This window comes from Globicephala melas, chromosome 10 (genome assembly GCF_963455315.2).
Source record: "Globicephala melas chromosome 10, mGloMel1.2, whole genome shotgun sequence".
NCBI classification, from domain to species: domain Eukaryota; kingdom Metazoa; phylum Chordata; class Mammalia; order Artiodactyla; family Delphinidae; genus Globicephala; species Globicephala melas.
Window position 1 is genome coordinate 11,119,071 of NC_083323.1, and position 18,019 is coordinate 11,137,089.

Here is an 18,019-nt window from a genome sequence, read left to right on the forward strand (position 1 = left end):
TGTTCTGGGAAATGGGGACTTGGAGAGTAAAACAAAAATCCCTACCCTCAGGGTGCTTACATTCTAATGGGGTGGGAAAGAGGTTCGCTTAGGGAAATCCAGGGGTCTGATGGATGGTAACAGAGCAGGGCGTGCAGAGGGTGTGCCAGGGAGGGGGTAGCAGTATGAAATAGGGAGGTTAGAAAGGATACCCCTGAGAAGGGGACATTTCAGCAAGATCTGAGAGGGCAGAATGTCTGGCCCCTCTCGGTGTGGTTGATTTCATAGGCCCCTCAGAAGTGGAAAGCCCGCCTTCCACTTTCTTTACCTGGCGGCTGGCACTGGGTCTGAGCTGCGTGCATGGACTTCTGGGGGATCTGGAGATGGATGGGACTCAGTCCCTGCCCTAGAATCACCTACAAGCCACAGAAGAGAAAGATGAGCCAACACTTCACTTCTAAACCCCAGTGGAGGGCTTCCCTGGTGGCACAGTGCTTGAGAGTCCACCTGCCGATGCAGGGGACACGGGTTCGCGCCCCGGTCCGGGAAGATCCCATATGTGGCGGAGCGGCTGGGCCCGTGAGCCATGGCCGCTGAGCCTGCGCGTCCAGAGCCTGTGCTCCGCAACGGGAGAGGCCACAACAGTGAGAGGCCCGCGTACCGCAAAAAAAAAAAAAAACCCCAGTGGAACCCCAAAAGCATAGGCGCCAGGGTCCCCCACTGCTGTGGACGAGCACAGGAGCTGAGCGCTTCTCCTGCTGTCTTTGGGACATTCCCTGTCCTCCACGGTTTCCTTCCTTCTGCGAGGAATGATCTGAGGCAGGGGCCTGGCCTCTTTCTGTTCACTCCCTGGCTCTGTGAAGCCGACCCTTCTGCGGTGCCTTTTGCTGCCTGCTGACATCACTTGGGTTCACCCACCAAGAGGGCAGAGAAGCCTGGGTGAGTGGGAGTGTGGGAACACAGCGGGGCCCATCGCATTTTGGAGCGGTCGCTTAGAAATATAGACCCCAGTTCCAACATGGGCCCTCAGGCACTTTACAGGCTGAGTTCTTTGTTGGGGTCCCACCCCAGAAGAGTTCCCCATTCAGGTGTGGATGGCATGTGAGGCAGCCCCAGGGGGGTGTCCTGGGCCCAGTGGTTCACCCTGACACCGTTTTTGCCATGAGCACCAGCCCTTAGTTTTCCATGACTGGGAAAGTTGCCTTGGTTAGATGGTCTCCTGCGAGGAGACTCAGAGAGCAGGAAGCTACCTGCTGTAGCTAAAACACATGCATTCTGGTGCTAAAATGTGCATTTTAAAATGGTATACTGCAAATTAAAAGTTTCCTGTCCCGAACTGGGATGGCAGTCAGAGCAGATTCAGCGGAGCCCAGGATGGGAGCTGAGAATCATGCTAACCCAGATCTCTTGGAGGAGTTTTTGATTTTGAGAGAAGCTTTTGGTTTTGCACCTGCCAATCCCATCCCTGGGTCCATCTCGGTGCGGGGGCCCTGCTGCATATCAGGATGGCTGAGGCTGTGCCGTCAAGGAGCTCAAGTCTCACAGGTAAGAAGGGTTTCCAGGGACCTCGCAGGGAAACACCCAGTGTCAACCAGGGAAAAGCATTCCAGACAAAGGGAACCACACGTGCAAAGGCCCTGAGGCATGAAGCAGGGTCCCCCTTGAGGAACTGTGCGTTGAGCACTGGGTGAGGAGTGAGGGGTACCCAGCTGGTGAGAGGTTGGAGAGAAGGCAAAACAAGAGCATGGAGGTTTGGGTACATAGACCAGAGAAGTTGGACTTTTTCCAGAAAGAAATGGGAAGCTTTAAGGGTTTTAACAGAGGCGACTCACCTGGATTTCCGCTTTAGAAAGATCAGCCTGGGGGGAAATCGGTGGAGGCAGTGGGAGAGGAGGTGCTTGGAGATTAAGGAGACGAGTTCAGAGACGTCCCAGTATTCTGGCTGAGAGCTGACGGGGAAGATGTGGAGACAAGGCTTCACCCATCTCCAGCATTAACAAAAACTTTGTATTTTCAGCCCAATTTAGAATTGTCTTCTCCCCCACCCCACCCTTTTCCTCAGAACACCAACTGATTTCTTTTTTTTAAACACGTTATCCTTTATTTACTTTAGAGACAGAGAAAACACAGAGAGAGGGACTTCTTTGGGTTGCAAATTGTTAGTGATGGAGCCGGGATGAAGACCTTGGGCTTGCCAGCCCTCGGTGGATTTTATGATATTTATGTATACGATGCCCGCTCACTCTTGCTCTGCCAGTAAACAGAGCTGATCAATATGAAGAGGACAGCCACGAAGAGCTCTTTCCATCCTAAAAAGGCAAGAGGACTGGGAAGATTCATCAGGAGAAAGTATCGAACAGCCAGTGTCTGAGTTTTACCTGTGATGTGACGGGGGAGAAAGTGCATTTTTGCGGAAGCCTTTACGTAACTGTCCTAGGGACAGAGGGGGTGACTCCAGAATGGAGCATGGTGGCAAGCGACCAGGAGAGCAAAGACAGTGTCGGTTCCTAGCAGGCAAGAACCACATCGGATACTCCTTATTGGCCCTCTAGAAGCATCTGGGGTTTAGTGGAAAAAGCAATGGTTTCACGTCAGAAGAATGGAATTAGAATTGCTGCTGTGTGTCTCCAGGCAAGGCACTCACCCTCTCTGATGGCCAGCATCAGCTTCCCTGTTATCAAATGGGGATGACAGCATCAACCTTACATATTATCGTGTGTAGATTGAGATGTGTAAAACCTCCTTCTACAAAGCATGGTGTATTAAAAAATCCAGGTGATTTCCAAAATTTCTTTACTGGCTTTTTTATGAGCATAAAAGTAATGTATGGTTATTGCCAAAATAAAGTCAGAACCTATTACAAAATATAAAGAAGAAAATGGAAATTACTCAACTCCTTCCATCCAGAAATAGCCACCATTAACATTCTGGTGTGTGTACTTCCGTCCTTTTTCCTCTGCATATAAAAATACATACATATTTTTTTTAACCAGAAATGTGATATTGCCATATATGCTGCTTGAAATGTTTCTCCTTTCGCTTAAAAATATCTTGCGGACATCATTTCAGACCAAAAAATACAGTTTTATGTGATCATTTTATTTCTTTTTAAATCATGAAAATTTTAAACATACACAAAAATAAAGAGAACAGTGTAACAGATGCTCCTTTGCCCATCAGCCAGATTCAGAACTTGTAAGCTTTTGCCTCCCTTGCTTCATCTTCTTCCCCCTTCCATTATTATTATCGTTATAACCGTTTAAACCTAATACTAACCCTCTTGCAGTGTGCCTCTAAACCTATCTCAAGGTTATTATTACACCTGACGAAATTAACAGTAATTCCTTAAGCGCACCGAATGCCCAGTCAGGATTCAAATTTCTCCGGTTAGCTTCAAAAGGTTCTTTTACAGTTGGTTTATCACATGATCCTTTTTAATGGCCCCCTGTGGATGGATACCAGCTTTGCAAGTTGCCACTCATGAAAAGCACGGAGGGCAACATCCTTCTGCACATATTCGCGGACCCCTGTCCAATTATTTCTACAGGACAAATTCCTAGAAGGGGACTTTCCAGGTCAAAGCCTATGCATTTTTTTTTAAGGCTTTTAATAGCATTTGACAAATTGCCCTCCAGAGAAATTGTACCAATTTACACTCCCACCAGCAGGGACTGGCACCCTGGACGGCTTTGGGTTGTTAATGAAAGGAAATTAAGAGGAGAGAAAGCAGGTGGGGAGGAAAAGGGGAAAGGAAGAGAGGCCTGGAGGGAGAGGATGCAGAGAGCTCCTCGGAGCTCTCGGTGGCCCCCAGGGACCAGCCCTCCCGCGCGCCTGAGAGCAGCTCGGAGAGGCAAGTGTCCCAGCCCACTGGTGACTGCACCAGATTAAGTCCTAAAACAACGATTCAATCGAGACGGAGAACAAAGCTCGAGCAAAGACTCTTCGATCCATTCTAATTAGGAGCTGCCTTTCCAGAGAAATCAGGAACAGGCTGCCACGGCTGAAGGTGGAAAGAAAAAAAAGCGAAGCTGCAGCCCAGCTGTGCTTGGAGCTTGTCTGTTTTCCGAAAATCCCAAGAAAGAGCTCCATCCATCGTGCACACAATCCAGGGACCCTGTTCTGAAGGTTATAGAATTCAGCTTGGGCCAAGGGTCTCCATCCCCAAAGGCTGTGCTGGGCAGGGGGTACTTTCTGTTCTCGCCCTTGCTAAGGGCATGGGGAGGAGGGCAAGGAAGTAGTAGGCACTTACCTTGTTTCTCCTTCATTTTTGCTGTAGCTTAAAACCTACAATCTATTTCAGATTTGAGAAGAGGAACTAAAATTAAGATACATTTGAGGCCTGGCTCTACATGCAAATACGGAGACCAGGCTGGTTCTGGTTCTGGCAGCCTGGGTGTACGTTGGAGTTTTGCTCGGTAGGTGGAGGTCATGATGCTTTGCTTGCCTTTGACTCTCCCCCTCCCGTTTGCACTATGCTCTTCCCATGTCGCCTACAAGCGCTCAAAGAAGGACTCGTCCAAGGGTCACCATTAGCCAAGCTTCAGTGACAAAGCCATTCCAACTGTAAGCACTGAGCATCCTAACATAAGGACTGCAGTGAGTTCATGGTCCAGAACTTCCTCGGGTGCTGTATCCTTTGTAAGACGGTATTTAAATTAAGAGCACGCAGGATCCAGGTCACGGTGGATTCTTGCTGATAGCGGAGGATGTTTTCAAGCAAAGATCAAGAAACAGCTTCCCGAACAACATATCGGCAATTCACTGTGAATCTCAAGATACATCTTGGGGAAGCTTGGGTCTCTCCCATCAGGCTTCCTTCAGCTGTTCTAACAGCTCCCTCTTCTAACAAGCAGAGGTGGTGACAACTCCAAGAAGCAGAGCGTGCAGCCGTGCGCCTGCACACGGCGTTCTGGGCTCTGGAGTCAAACAGCTCTGGGTTCAGGTGTCCACTCAGGCACTTTGTCACAGAGTGACCCTGGGCAAGTCACTTCACTGCTCCAGGCCCTGGAACATCACCTCCCTTGGATGGTTGCTAAAGATTAACAATAGGGCGGTACTTACAAAACGCTCAGCCCGTGTTGGAACAGTACCTGTTCAGGCTTTACGATCATTATTGCTGTGTGGTCCCCACCCTGGGTAATCCCAGGATGAAGAAGTTGAGCCTGCTGTCCCCCGACCCTTCATTCAAAGGAGCTCTGGGACTGGGAGGCCTGGGTCCCCTATGCGTGAACCCTGGGAAATGGCCGGCCATGGCCCGGAGAAGACTGGAGAGAGACTGGACCAGGGTGGGGGGGGCGCCAGGAGACCTGGGTTCAAGTCCACCTCTTCCCTGCACTGGACTTTGCCCCTGGGGTGTATGTGATGACAAGGTTGGACTGATGATCCCTAAGAGTATTCGCTGTTCTAACTTCGTTGGTTCTCCATGCCCAGCAGGCAGGCGAGAAGGGCTTAACAACTGCTCTGGGCACAGAGCTGATGCATCTCAGTCAGCCCTGGCCTTCTGAATGCCAACCATGTGCCAGGCCTTGCTCTCGGTGCAGGGTCTTCAAGGCTGAACAGGAGATGTTAGGCCCCTCTCCTTGCCCCATACAGTCTAGCGGGGGAGAGAGGCAATAGCACGTTTATAAACACGTGTATAACCAAGTTGTAAAAGCCGCTTAAAGGAAAAGACCAGAGCCCTCTGAACAAGACCACAAAGGAGGCCTACTTTAGGTTGGGGAGAAGGTTGTCCAGCGAAAGCCTCTCCACTGAAATATGAAGGGGTACGAGCTGGGCGTGAAACAGGGAAATTGTGTGTCAGCCAGAGGGAGCAGCATGTTCAAAGGTCCTGAGGCAGAGAGGAGCAGCAGCCCCAATCCCCAGCACATCTCACGGAGCTTACTTCTCGGCCCTCACTCTCCCAGGGTTTCCACATGGGGGGACTCTCACCCCCAAGAGAATCGAAGACACCAGATATGGAACAGATGCTCAGATATGGGCCTTGAGCTAAGGTGGCTGTACCCCCTCTTTCCTTTATGGCATGGGCAGCCCTGGGGCTCCACACAGGACTGACTCACCACCAGGCCCGTGCACAGGCTGCAAAATCAGGCCTGAGGGAGGACTCTGCTGAGCCTCAGAGGTGAGAGACAGAACCACGTGGAGCAGGGGAGGCTCCGAGACCCCCAGACTCTAATTGGGCGGGGTGGGGAGGCACCTTCATCGACCCAAAGCTCCCATTGCATAGATGGGAAGATAAGACCGGCTCCAGCTGCTCCAGCGCACAGCCCAGGCAGCTCACACACCACGTTGCCCTCCCTTCCCTCCCACCCTCCCTGTGAGAGGGCAGCGCATGCGCATTTGAGGGCCAAGGAAATCAAGGCCCCTGGGAGGTGAAGTGACTTGTCCCAGCCCCACAGCCAGCCAGGGGGAAGGCAGAGGAGCCCCCAGCCAGCCCCTCCTCTGTGCCCAGCATCTCACATCCTTTACCTCTCTTAATCCTCACAACCACCTTTCCAGGTGGGCGTGGTTTGGCTCATTTTACAGGTGAGGAAACTGAGGTTCAGAGAGATAAAGCCAGTGACTCAAGTTCAGCCAGAAAGTGGAACCCACAGAGAACCTGTGCTCTTTGTGTCACCAAGAAGCAGCCCCAGTAGGCGAGCAGGTACCCAGGAAGGACACCGCGGCTAGGGATGTTTGAGGACAGGCCGGCAGGGAAGCAGCTGTCCTGGAGAACTTGCGAGGAAAACCCACATAATAAACACTGGGAGCTCTGGGAGCTGGGGAAAGGCCCCCCAGGAAGGGCAGAGGTAGAGGGTATGAAGTGTTGGAGAGGGGCGGGTAAGGGACCAAGGTCACACTCACTGAGGACCGGGCGCACAGTAAGACCTCGGCAAACCTGAGTTCCCCGACCGCCCCAAGGGAGGTCCTGCTGCCACCACAAGCCACGCACTGAGGGTCACGCACTCCCTGAGGCATCTGTAGGGTGGCCCGCACCCCGCCCCTCCCCCCGCACTCTCCTGCCACCCTCCCCCACTCCAGTCCTGCGTCAGCTGCCCCAGAGCCCGTGGAACCCACCTCTCGAACACCCGGGACTGCTGGGCGTCTGGGCCATGTCTCATCACACCTCACCGTGCTGCGCGGTAGCCCTGGGCAGCCGAGCTTGTTGGCTTCTCCAGGACAGCAGCAAGGGCAGCGGAGCCCAGCAGAGGCAGAGACAGACAAGATGGGACCGGCAGACCCTCCTGACCCCGTTCAGACAACGCTCATTTCCAAGACCATCTGCTCAGCCAGGCGCAGGCCACGCAGGGCACTGGGGCAGAAAGAGCCGGCACCAGGCTGGCCATGTGCTGGCCTCCGGGGCCTGCCCAGTCAGGAGGCCCGGTTGGCCTTTCCTCTGCAGCTGCCAGCACTGGCCAGCCTGTAGGGGCGCCAGGCTCCAGCCCAGACCCTCCCTGACAGAGGCGCCAGGGGTGGGGGGCAAGGAGGGACTCTGTGACCTAAGAGTGTGGGACAGGGGCCTGGGGAGGGGTGGAGCTGAGGCACCAGGTGTGTGTCCCCCTGTGAGAGACGAACACTGCAGGCTGGGTGCAGAGAACAGAGGCCCTCTGATGCCCAGATACTCCCTCGCCTCCAGGGTAACCCCAGAGCTCCAGAGACCTATGAGCGCCGCCCGAATGACTGCCAGAGCCCCCACCCCTCCCCTTTCATCTGCTCCAGCCCCTCTAATCCTGGTTTGCCTTGGTCACCATGGTGACACTGTCCCGGCATCCATCAGAACACGTCACCCCATCTGCATAAAGCCCTTCAAAGGCCTCCTATGTCCCTAAGTTAATGACCCAGATCCTTGTCCTGGCCTGCACACCCATCTCACCTCGTCCCATCTTGTCCCATCTCAGACACACACACACACACACACACACACACACATCACTGTTGGTGTTTTAGTTTCAAAGACCTTTTTTCAATTCTATGTTTGCAACTCTTCCGTGCCTCAGTTTCTTCACCTATTAAATGGGGTACTTAATAGTGTCTTAGTTTTGGTTACTCCAAAAACAGCCCTGGAGACAAGTGTTCAGGAGCAAATAGTTATTTTCGAGGTGACCTCAGAAGCACAGTGTGGGGAGGGGGAGTGAGACAGGGTGGGAGAAAATCTGAGGAGGTGCACACTGATGGCGGTACCCCTGCGGCATGGGGCATCCAATCACCTGGGGCTTCTGAGAGGCAGTGTCAAGCTGCCTCAGAATCGCCCACTAATGGGGAGGAAGCCGGGATATTTATCCTCCCATTCCCATCAGTTATTGGCGAGGGCAGTCCTGGGGAGTGTAGACTCTCTGGTACCTCCAGCCAACAGAAGCTACCAGCAAATGTGAGAACTGTCCTTAGATGACCCCTGGGGTGGGCAGAAGGAATACAGGCAGGGCATTCGTGGCTTCTGCAACTGGGAATATCTCTCTCATAGCATTGTGCAGATTAACTGACATAATACTTATAAAGTGCTTAATACAGTGTCTGGCACATAGTAGGTACTCAGTCTGAGCTATAATAATATTAATGTCATTATTGTTGTTGTCACGACTGGCATAAAACTCTCTCAGACCTCAGGGCCTTTGTCCAGGCTGTTCCCCGTGCCTAGCACACTCTTCTCTGCTCATCCTCTCTCCACTTGGTTAACATCTGCCTTGCTTCAGGTCTCAGCCCAAATGTCACCTCCTCAGGGAAGCCCTCCCTGACCACTGGATTAGATCGGGTTCTCCCTTAGATGTGCTCAGAGCACCTACTCTGCCCCTTTCTTTCAGGGGATTTAATTATTGTTGTCACTTTAAATTTATTTGCACGACTGTTTGCGATTCTCTGATTCTCTGCTCATTGCTGGTCTCTTCCATTGGACTGCAAGCTCCCTGAGGACACAGGCTGGGTCTGTTTTGTTCACAGAGACCACCCCAGGGCCTAGCACAGGGTTCCTGCACAGGAGATGCCCCAAAACAAACTGGTGGAGTAGAGAGAGGAATCTGAGTGGGGAAACAGGCACAGAATGAGTAAAACACAATGATGTCAGTGCCAGAGCAGAGGTATTTACGAAGAGCTCTGGGAGCGTGCACGAAAGACAGATTCATTCCTTCTTCAGTAACTGTCTCTAGAACACCTATTCTGTGCTGAGCACAGGGCAGGCAGTGCTAAAGAAAACAGGCACTGTCCCGGCCCTCCGGGATCTTCCCATCCCATGGGGGTAGGGGGCATTCGTGCAGGGAGCAAAGCGGTGTAGGAAAGGTGTGGAGGGACAAGGCTGTGTGCCAAGCCAACCCTGCTTCATCTTCCTCCTGAGCACCAGAAAGACTACATTTCCCAGTTTCCTTGCAGCTCGGTGGGGTCATGTGACTAGCTGTCACCAGTGGAATGTGGGAGGAAGTGAGGTGCAGCACTTCCAGGCCTGGCCCATAGAAACCTCCCACCAGATCTTCCACACTCCCTTCATAGGCCTACAGAGCCCTAGAGCAAGGGTCAGCAAATGTTTCTGTGAAGGCCAGAGGGCAAACATTTTAAGTTTTGTGGGCCATCCAGTCTCTATGGCAGCTATGTAGCTAGTGGACGTGGCTGTGTCCCAATAAAACTTTATTTACAAAAACAGGTCCTCGTCTGCCAGCCTGTCTTAGAGGACGGTAGAGCCACTGGACAGAGGAACTGAACCCCCCCCCCCCATAGCTGCGTGGAACAGAGCTCACATACCTCACCCCAGCCAACTTTGACTCAACTGTGCTCTGAGTGAAAAATAAACTCTTGTGTGTTAACCACTGTGGTATTGGGGTATATTTGTAACACACAGCAAATACTAACGAACATGGAAGGCTTCACAGAGGAGGTGGCACTCATCTTTGTCTTTGACATGGGAGTAAGGCACTCTCCAGGCTGGCAAGATGTGGAAGGGAATTCTTAGGGAAGACGGGAACCCTGTGAGCCAACTCATTGAAGAGTGGAGTGTGGAGGATATCATAGGGCTTGTGCTGCAAAAGGGACATAAAAAAGTGGTCCCAAGGGTCCCTGGCGGTCCAGTTGTTAGAACTCCGCACTTTCACTGCTGAGGCCCGGGTTAAATCCCTGGTCAGGGAACTAAGATCCCACAAGCCACGCAGCACAGCCAAAATAAAATAAAATAAAATAAGAAGAACTTCTCTTTAAAAAAAAAAAAGAAAGAAAGAAAGAAAGAAAAGTGGTCCCAAAGGACTAAGAAGGAGGAACTGGATGTTTGGAGATAAAGCTAAGGGGAGAGGGATAGAAAGCAACCACACTCTTGGAGACTTGCTGTTCCCTCCACACTGTGTGTTTCCCCCATTTCTGTGCCTTTGTTCATGTGGTACCCCTGCCTCACATGCCCTTCCTTCTCCCACCTGCTTTGACCCCACCCTTCCTTTAGGACTTAATGAAGTCCCTGGGTGCCCCAGTGTTCAAAGCGGCAACAGAGTTTCTCAACAAGAGTGCAGGCTTTTAGAACAGAGAGTCCTGGGTGCAAATCCTGCCTCTGTCAATAAGAGAAGCCAAAGAACAGACTGTTCAATATAGAGGAGCCAGGACTTTCTGGGTTTCAAAACTTTTCTCATTCCCAATCTATCCACATGACAAATGATTCTCAAGAGAAGAAATGACACCCAGGCAAAGATCAAAGCCACTATCAGGAAAACGGTGTAAACATGAATCCAAGGTGTGACTATGAAGTCTTTTTTTAAGACCTGAGAAAAATTTCGAGTGCCTCATAGACCCTCTCAAAGCCACAAAGTCCTTCTGAGGATCTTAACAGCATATGCTGTAGACCCTTTCTGTTAAATAATCAAAATTTGAAGAATCTCAAGGGCAGCCTTGCCAGGAGCCCAAAGTAAAAAAGAAATTGGTGGGTGTGCCTTTTGTTAAATGGAATGAATTACAAATTGTTTCATAGGAAACCCACAAAACTTTGAAAGGAATTGTTTGGGCTATGAATGAGTGGGACAGAGAGAGCACCAAATGAAAAGAGAGCTCTTTAGACCCTCAAATCTCTATGGGTAGGAGGCAGGCTAAGAAAATTACTCAGCTGCAGACCCTGGTCATTTCTTAAGGAAATAACAAGAATGTCTCAGAGAAAAGAAGCAAGAACCTAGAGGGCAGCGTCAAGAACCACAAGAATCATTGGCAACATGTTCCCAGATGGATTTCAGAATTGCTATGGTCCAGTGACTGCTGTGTGCCTCCTGCAACCCTTCTTTTAGTGGGAGTGTCTATGATGGTTGTCCTATCACCTGTGTCACCTTTGTTTGCTGGCTGTGGGGCAGAGGGCAGAGAACTTGTTTCTTTAGCTCACAGATCTTCCTATTGAGAGGAGTGATGCTCAAGGATTTGTACCCAAGGAATTCCGCCTAAGGAGACATGTCCCTACCTGCACCTGATTTAGATGACAAGGTCTTGGGAGAGGAGAATAAATATCTTTTGCCTGTGGAGGTACGTATCAGTTTGCTATAGGGCTGCCATAACAAAGTCACAGACTGAGGGGCTTAAACAACAGAAATTTACTTCCTCACAGTTCTGGAGGCTAGAAGTCCAAGATCAAGATCTTCCGAGGGCCACGAGGGAAGGATCTGTTCCTGGCCTCTCTCCTTGGCTTATGGATAACAGTCTTGTCACTGTACGTCTTCACATTGTCTTCCTTCTGTATGGGTCTGTGTCCAAATTTCCTGTTCTTATAAGGACACCGGTCAAGTCCCATTGGATTAAGGCCCACCCTAATGACCTCATTTCAACATAATCATATCTTTAGAGACCCCATCTCCAAATAGTTACAGTCTGATGTACTGGGTGTTAGGATTTCAACATATGAATTTTCCAGGTGGGGTGACACAGCTCAACATAACACCGAGGGACGTGAGTTGTTATGAATCATTCTGGCCAGAGGGTACATGACGGCACATTGTATTTTCCAAAGATCCTCCCACATGATCTTCCTACAGGTGATCAGCCAATTCCCCTACCGAGAGGTGAGGGTCTGTGTCCCCGCCCCCTAAACCTAGATGGACTTGTGTGACTGCCTTAGACTATAACACTATTGCCAATAGAGTACAACATGAGTGACACTATGTGACTTCTGAAGCTAGGTTATTAAAGGCAAAACAACTTCTTAGAACCCAGTCACCATGCTGTGAGGAGGCCCAAGCCACGTGGAGAGGCCAAGTACAGGCATGCTGGCTGCCAGCTCCAGGTGAGGTCCCAGCCCCCAGCCATACGAGAGAGGAGGCCTATGGGAGGACTCCAGCCGCAACCCAGCCACCATTTGACTGTGACCCCATGAGACCCCAGGCGGGAACTACAAAGCCAAGCCCAGTCACCCCCAGAACCATGACAGATAATAATAATAATTAATGATTGTTTTTGTTTGACACACATCCCCCCACTAGATTTGGGGTGGTTTTTAATGCAGCAAAAATAACTGATGCAACTGGGGTGAATATAAGAATCAGGGCAGGGCTTCCCTGGTGGCACAGTGGTTAAGAATCCGCCTGCCAATGCAGGGGACACGGGTTCGAGCCCTCGTCCGGGAAGATCCCACATGCCACAGAGCAACTGAGCCTGTGTGCCACAACTGCTGAGCCTGCGCTCTAGAGCCCGCGAGCCACAACTACTGAGGCCTGTGCTACAACTACTGAAGCCCACACGCCTAGAGCCCACACTCCGCAACAAGAGAAGCCACTGCAATGAGAAGCCCGCACACCGCAACGAAGAGTAGCCCCCGCTCACCGCAACTGGAGAGAGCCCACACGCAGCAGTGGAGACCCAATGCAGCCAAAAATAAATAAATAAATTTATTTTTTAAAAAAAAAGAATCAGGGCAAAACAGAAGGGAAGAGGCAAAGATGGGAGGAAGGAAGAGGGAGAAAGAAGGAACTAGAAGTGCCACAGGGCAGGGATTTTGTGGGCCTCATTCACGGAAGAGGCCTGGCACAAACTAGGTGCTCAGTTAATACTCATCAACTAAATAAATGAAGGAGAAACTTCCCTGGTGGTCCAGCGCAACTAAAAGATCCTGCATGCCGCAACTAAAGATCCCACGTGCAGCAACGAAGATCCCGCGTGCTGCAACTAAGACCTGGCGTAGCCAAATAAATAAATTAAACAAATAAATTTTTTTAATAATAATAAATGAAGGAAAGGGAGAGAGAAGGACCATAACTCTGAGTGAGCTGCATTTTCTTATGCACATTTGGAGACAAACTCCAGCATGGACCCAGGAGAGACTATAAATTCCCAGACAGAGCCCTTTGGCTGCACAAGATCCAATGTGACCTGGGGCTCAGAGGGCAGATTGCACTTGGGCAACCAGCAGTAGGACCCCCTGGACTGATGACTTCGGGCAGGGTGGGGCAGGCATGGAGTCTGGGAAAGACCCCGTGGAGGAGCCAGACCTGCCCAGCTCTCAGAGGCTGGTCCACAGCATGGCCCAGATCTTAGAGGCTGGTCTACTCACTCTGCCTAAAGACCCCAACTGCCCCGGACCTGCTCGAACTTGCTTCCTGTCTTGTTGACCAGCCCTTCCTCCCCAACTCTCTAGCCTTGAGGTTTTGTATACTCTTGTTCTGTTTCATGTTCTCTATTTCCAACAAACAGCCGATCCTATCTTGTGGTCTATTTCATCCACTTTTCATTTCTTTGTCCCCTTCATCCTATTCTTCCTCTTCCAACAACTTTCTTCCAGGACTCTGTCTCTCCTCTATTCCATCCACTTACTGTTCTTTCTAGGACTTTCCTTTTGTTCTTTTCAACATTTTAGTCCCTCTAACCCTGTTGTCACCCTTGAATCTCTTTTGCTAATTTGTCTTCTCCCCCCTGTTTTGGCCCCTTTCTCGCCCATCCCTCTCATCTCATCCGCCCTCGCCCTTTCAAATGTGTGAGCATCTGTCTCACTCTCTCCCTGTCCCAGCTCCTCCCTGCATTTTCTCCTCTTTCTTCTCTTCCTCAAACTGGGTTGTGAATGCCATCTGCCTCGGAGCAGGACACGCTGTAAAGCCGAGGTTCCCGGAGGGCCAGGTTGTGATCATTTTATTTTTACAACGTCCTTGGATAGATCGAGGTGTTTCTGCAGGGTGGGGTCGCATGCTGGGTGGGAGGGGACCAAGACAGCGAATAGCACTTGAGATTAATATAGGTCACTTGCTGAGCAGTGTCCCAGTGGTCCCGGGGAGAGGAGAACCTCGTCATCTGGGGCCGGTTCTGCAGAGGTGGCCGCAGCGCCGCCTCCAGGAAGATGCAAGGAGGGCCTCCTCCGATGGCTGGCAGGCGAGGGAGCCAGCCTGATCTCACAGGAAACACAGAGAGCCCTTGTGCTCAGCTCTGCTGCTGTGTTCTTGGGCTAACTGCTTAACTCTTTTAGTCCTCAGCATTCTCGTCTGCAAAATAGAACTATCACCCCCAGAGCCATCAGGGACGTTTGTAAAATGGGGAAGAAGCAACATTTTATTTATGACTTCACTGTACCGGTACTTCCACACTTTGCCACATCTAACCTCCCAGCCAAAGAGGCAGCCCAAGTGACTCTCATTTTATAGATGATGAAATCAAGGTTTAAATGTCCTGAGGGCTGAGCTAAATGAGATTAGAGATCTGAAGAGAGCTCTAGAGCTACTCCTGGTTGACAACTGCGTGATTCCGTCTCCTCAGCTCTTTCCAGCACAGGACTGGAACGGGCAGTTTCGGGCATCTTCAGGAAACGGCAGGAAACATCTTCATTTGTTTAACTGATACTGTCGAGTGCCCATTGTGTGCCCGGCACCGAGCAGGGGGACAGGGATATGATGGTGGGCAGAGCAGACAAGATGCCTGTCCTCACGCAGTCTGTGGAGAGACTTCCAGAAAAAGCAAACCACATATACAAGTAAAAACACTGACAGATTATACAGGGTGAAGGAAACATACAGAGTGCCACGAGAGAGAAAAGTCAGGGGACCTAATTTAGAGAGAAGGCAGAAAGAATCATCCCTGAGAGAGTTTCTGTTGCAGTCAGAAGGAGGAGCTGGTGTTGCCCAGGTGACGAGCATAAGAAAAGTATGTTCCAGGTTGAGGGGTGAGCATGGGCAAAGGCCCTGTGGCAGGAAAGAGCATAATATGGTGAAAGAATCGAAACGTGTCCAGGGAGCTGAAGAGAGAGAGAGCTAAAGGCAGGGGCAGTGACAAGGGGTGGGCCCTGGGGGCACAGGAAGGGCCACGTCACACAGGGTACTGGGGAGGTATGTGAGCCTAGCTAAAGGTTTTAAGCAAGGACTTGACATGAACTGATTTCTGTTTCAAAAAAAAAAAAAATTCCTCTGGCTGCTGTGCAGAGAAGACGCTGCAGAGGAAGGAGTGAGAGCAAAAAAGAGAAGACCCCTAACAAACATCTAAGCAGGAGATGACAGCAGCTTAAATAAAGAAAATACTCAGACTTTTACAGTTTGTAAATCTCTTTCACTTGCCCTTGGGAGAGCGGCATTATTGTGCCCATTTGATGGATGAGAAAACTGAGTCTTCAAGAGGTTAAAATGGTTCGTACAACATGACTCTTCTAGTGAGTGCTGGACTCTGGACTGTAGGCCCAGGTATTCCCATACCATCCACACCCCTTCCCTTTCTATCGAAGAGTTAAACGTGTACCAAGTGAGAGTTCAAAAATCAGCTGTTGGGCCTTTGCAATGTGCAATCTTTGGGCACCCCCCCTTGTTCTTTTCATATGTTAAGCTTCCTAAGTCTTCCTAAATCTTGGTTTAACCTGTGAGATAGGGATGATGACCTGCCCTTCCTTCCAGGGCTCTTTTGAGAATTCAATGATAATGGATATAAAGCACTTAGGAGAAGGTCTGGCACACAGTAGGTGCTCAATCAATGTCAGATTGTCAGATCTCCTTTCCTTTGAAGAGGACGGAGGGTCCAGCCTGCCTGGCTTCAAGAGCCGGTGACACATGCCCACTGTCATGCCACTGACCCTGGGTGATGGATTTGACAGTCAGCCATGCCGCACGCCCAGCACAGGCTCTGAGCACCGGTGGGAAGGCTGAGTCAGTCCTCTGGGTGAGTCCCCATGCTCTGGCCATGAATTTATAGAGGAGGAGCCAGTCCTACAGCTGCCCTCCGCCCAGGATGTCCCTGCGCAGTCCCCAGCAGCAAGCCACCCATGGCTGGTTCCAGATCACATCTCCTCCTAACCACACGCCCAACTCCTGGGTTCAGCCAACTGTCAGGTCTTTCCCAGGCCCAAGAAATGTGAGCAGCATATGAGAACGGGAAGCCTGTCCTTGCCCGCAGCGGACTTCCTCGTCAGGACGCGAAGAGTCCACGCTTCTGCAGAGCCTCGCCACAGAGTCTACGGGGACAGGCTGGGTCAGGGGCTCAGAGCCTCCTGACGTGCCCTGCGCTCTACCTCACACTCCTCGCCCCCTGCCCAGAGGCACATCCTCCCCTCCCCGCCTGAACACAGAGCCAGGGTCAGTGACAGCCAAGTGAAAAGAGCCTGTGTCCCTGGATGACCAGAGGCAGCAGAGCCCGCCCCCCCTCGCTGCTGAATGGACTCTATGCAAGTAAAGCAAGTAAAACACGCTCTCTGCGCTAAGCCACTGAGGTTTGGGAGTTTATCTCTTTCTAGAATTACCCCCAGCGAATCCCACTAGCAACTGCCGTCAAAGGAATAGACAGCTGCTCAGGGAAAGTGGGGAGGTGAGCAGAGAGGGGGTCAGGGAGAGGGTACTGGGGAGCGCAGATGTTTACGGGATGTGCAGAGGATGAGCCGTCTGCAAGGGAGGCTGGGATGGAGAAAGCGAGAGGTAGAAGGAAACCTCGAGAGGGTGGTAGCACGTAAGCCGAGAGAAGCAAGGGGTTCTAGAATAGAAGAGACATCGAAAGGCCCAGTGCTACCCAGAGCGCCAGTGATGGAGGTCTGAAAGCCGTCCAGCGGAGTTGGTGACATAGGGGTAGCTGCTGTCCTGGCTGAGGGCAGCTTAGAGGAAGGATGAGGAAGTGAGTCTGGACGGAAACAAGCGTTGAAAGCCTGGCTTGAAAGTGGTAGCCGCACAGGGAGATAGAGTGGCGGGGGCTTGGGGGTGCTCTCGTTAAGACTGGGGCACGTTTACACACCAGCGAGGAAGAGGCAGTTGTAGGAAAGGGATGTGTCATTTGAGGTGCAGGCTTTGTTTTTGCCATATCTGTGCCTTTCATCTCAGGCTGCCTCAAATCCTACTTGAAAGTAGAGTATAAATAAATGATCAAATAATAAGACATTGTTCGTCCCCTGCCAGCTGGTGACCTTGAAAGGGTCTTCAGAACTGTTTTGTCCTCTCCTGGCTTGTGCCAGATTTGCTCCATCGTTCGCAGTAAACAAACACTGACCACGCCACCGCCACATGCCAGGCCCTGGGCCAGAGACACAGGACCAGAGCCCAGCCTCCACCCTCAAGGAGCACACGGTCTGATGGTGCAACGGACACGACCTCAGGAGACACCGCGACTCCCGCACTGAGAAATGCACTCGAGGTACAGAAGTCATTTGGAGGGAGGAAGGAGTCTCTCCGGACTTAGGGGGGTGGGAGAGTAATAAAGGACCTCAGGGAAGAGGTAACACCTAACCAGGACTTTGAATGACACCCAGGAGTTCACGGGGCAGAAAGAGGCACTGCATGTGCAAAGGCCCTGAGGTATGGTGGAGCAGGAGCCTACAAGGACTTTGACCTTGGAGGAGCCTAAAAGTGAAAACCAGAGAAGATGAGATGAGCCTGGAAGCGGGGGCAGGGGCCAGGTCATCAACCTTCCCTGCAGAATCACTTTGTTTCCTGGAGATTTTAACAATATCTTGTCCAGTGGAATGAACTTATGCTCTCCAGTCCCCGGTTTTAGGGAGAAAGTTGAGGATCAGAGGAAAACTATAGGGATTCATCATAGAGGGTCTACTCTGAGCCAAGCTGTGTTCCAGAAGCTTGTGGGTGAGTAAAACAGGCAAAGAACTTCACCCCTGAGGAGCTGACATGCTGGTCTCAGGAGTCAGACAATAAATGGCAATCTTAACTCACCTTAAGTAAATTGTGTAAGA

General features: G+C 51.1%; 1 long non-coding RNA gene across 9 annotated transcripts in view; it reads right to left on the bottom strand.

Moving 5' to 3' along the window:
* Nucleotides 1-3,057: 3,057 nt before the first annotated feature.
* Nucleotides 3,058-18,019, bottom strand: part of LOC132597889 (uncharacterized) — a 39,436-nt gene continuing 24,474 nt past the window's right edge. For 8 of the 9 annotated variants that reach the window (XR_009565302.1, XR_009565306.1, XR_009565300.1 and 5 more), the window contains one exon: nucleotides 3,058-5,011. This is a non-coding gene — a long non-coding RNA (uncharacterized lncRNA). The remainder of the gene's footprint in view (nucleotides 5,012-18,019) is intronic. The other variant, XR_009565307.1, reaches the window with a different exon arrangement.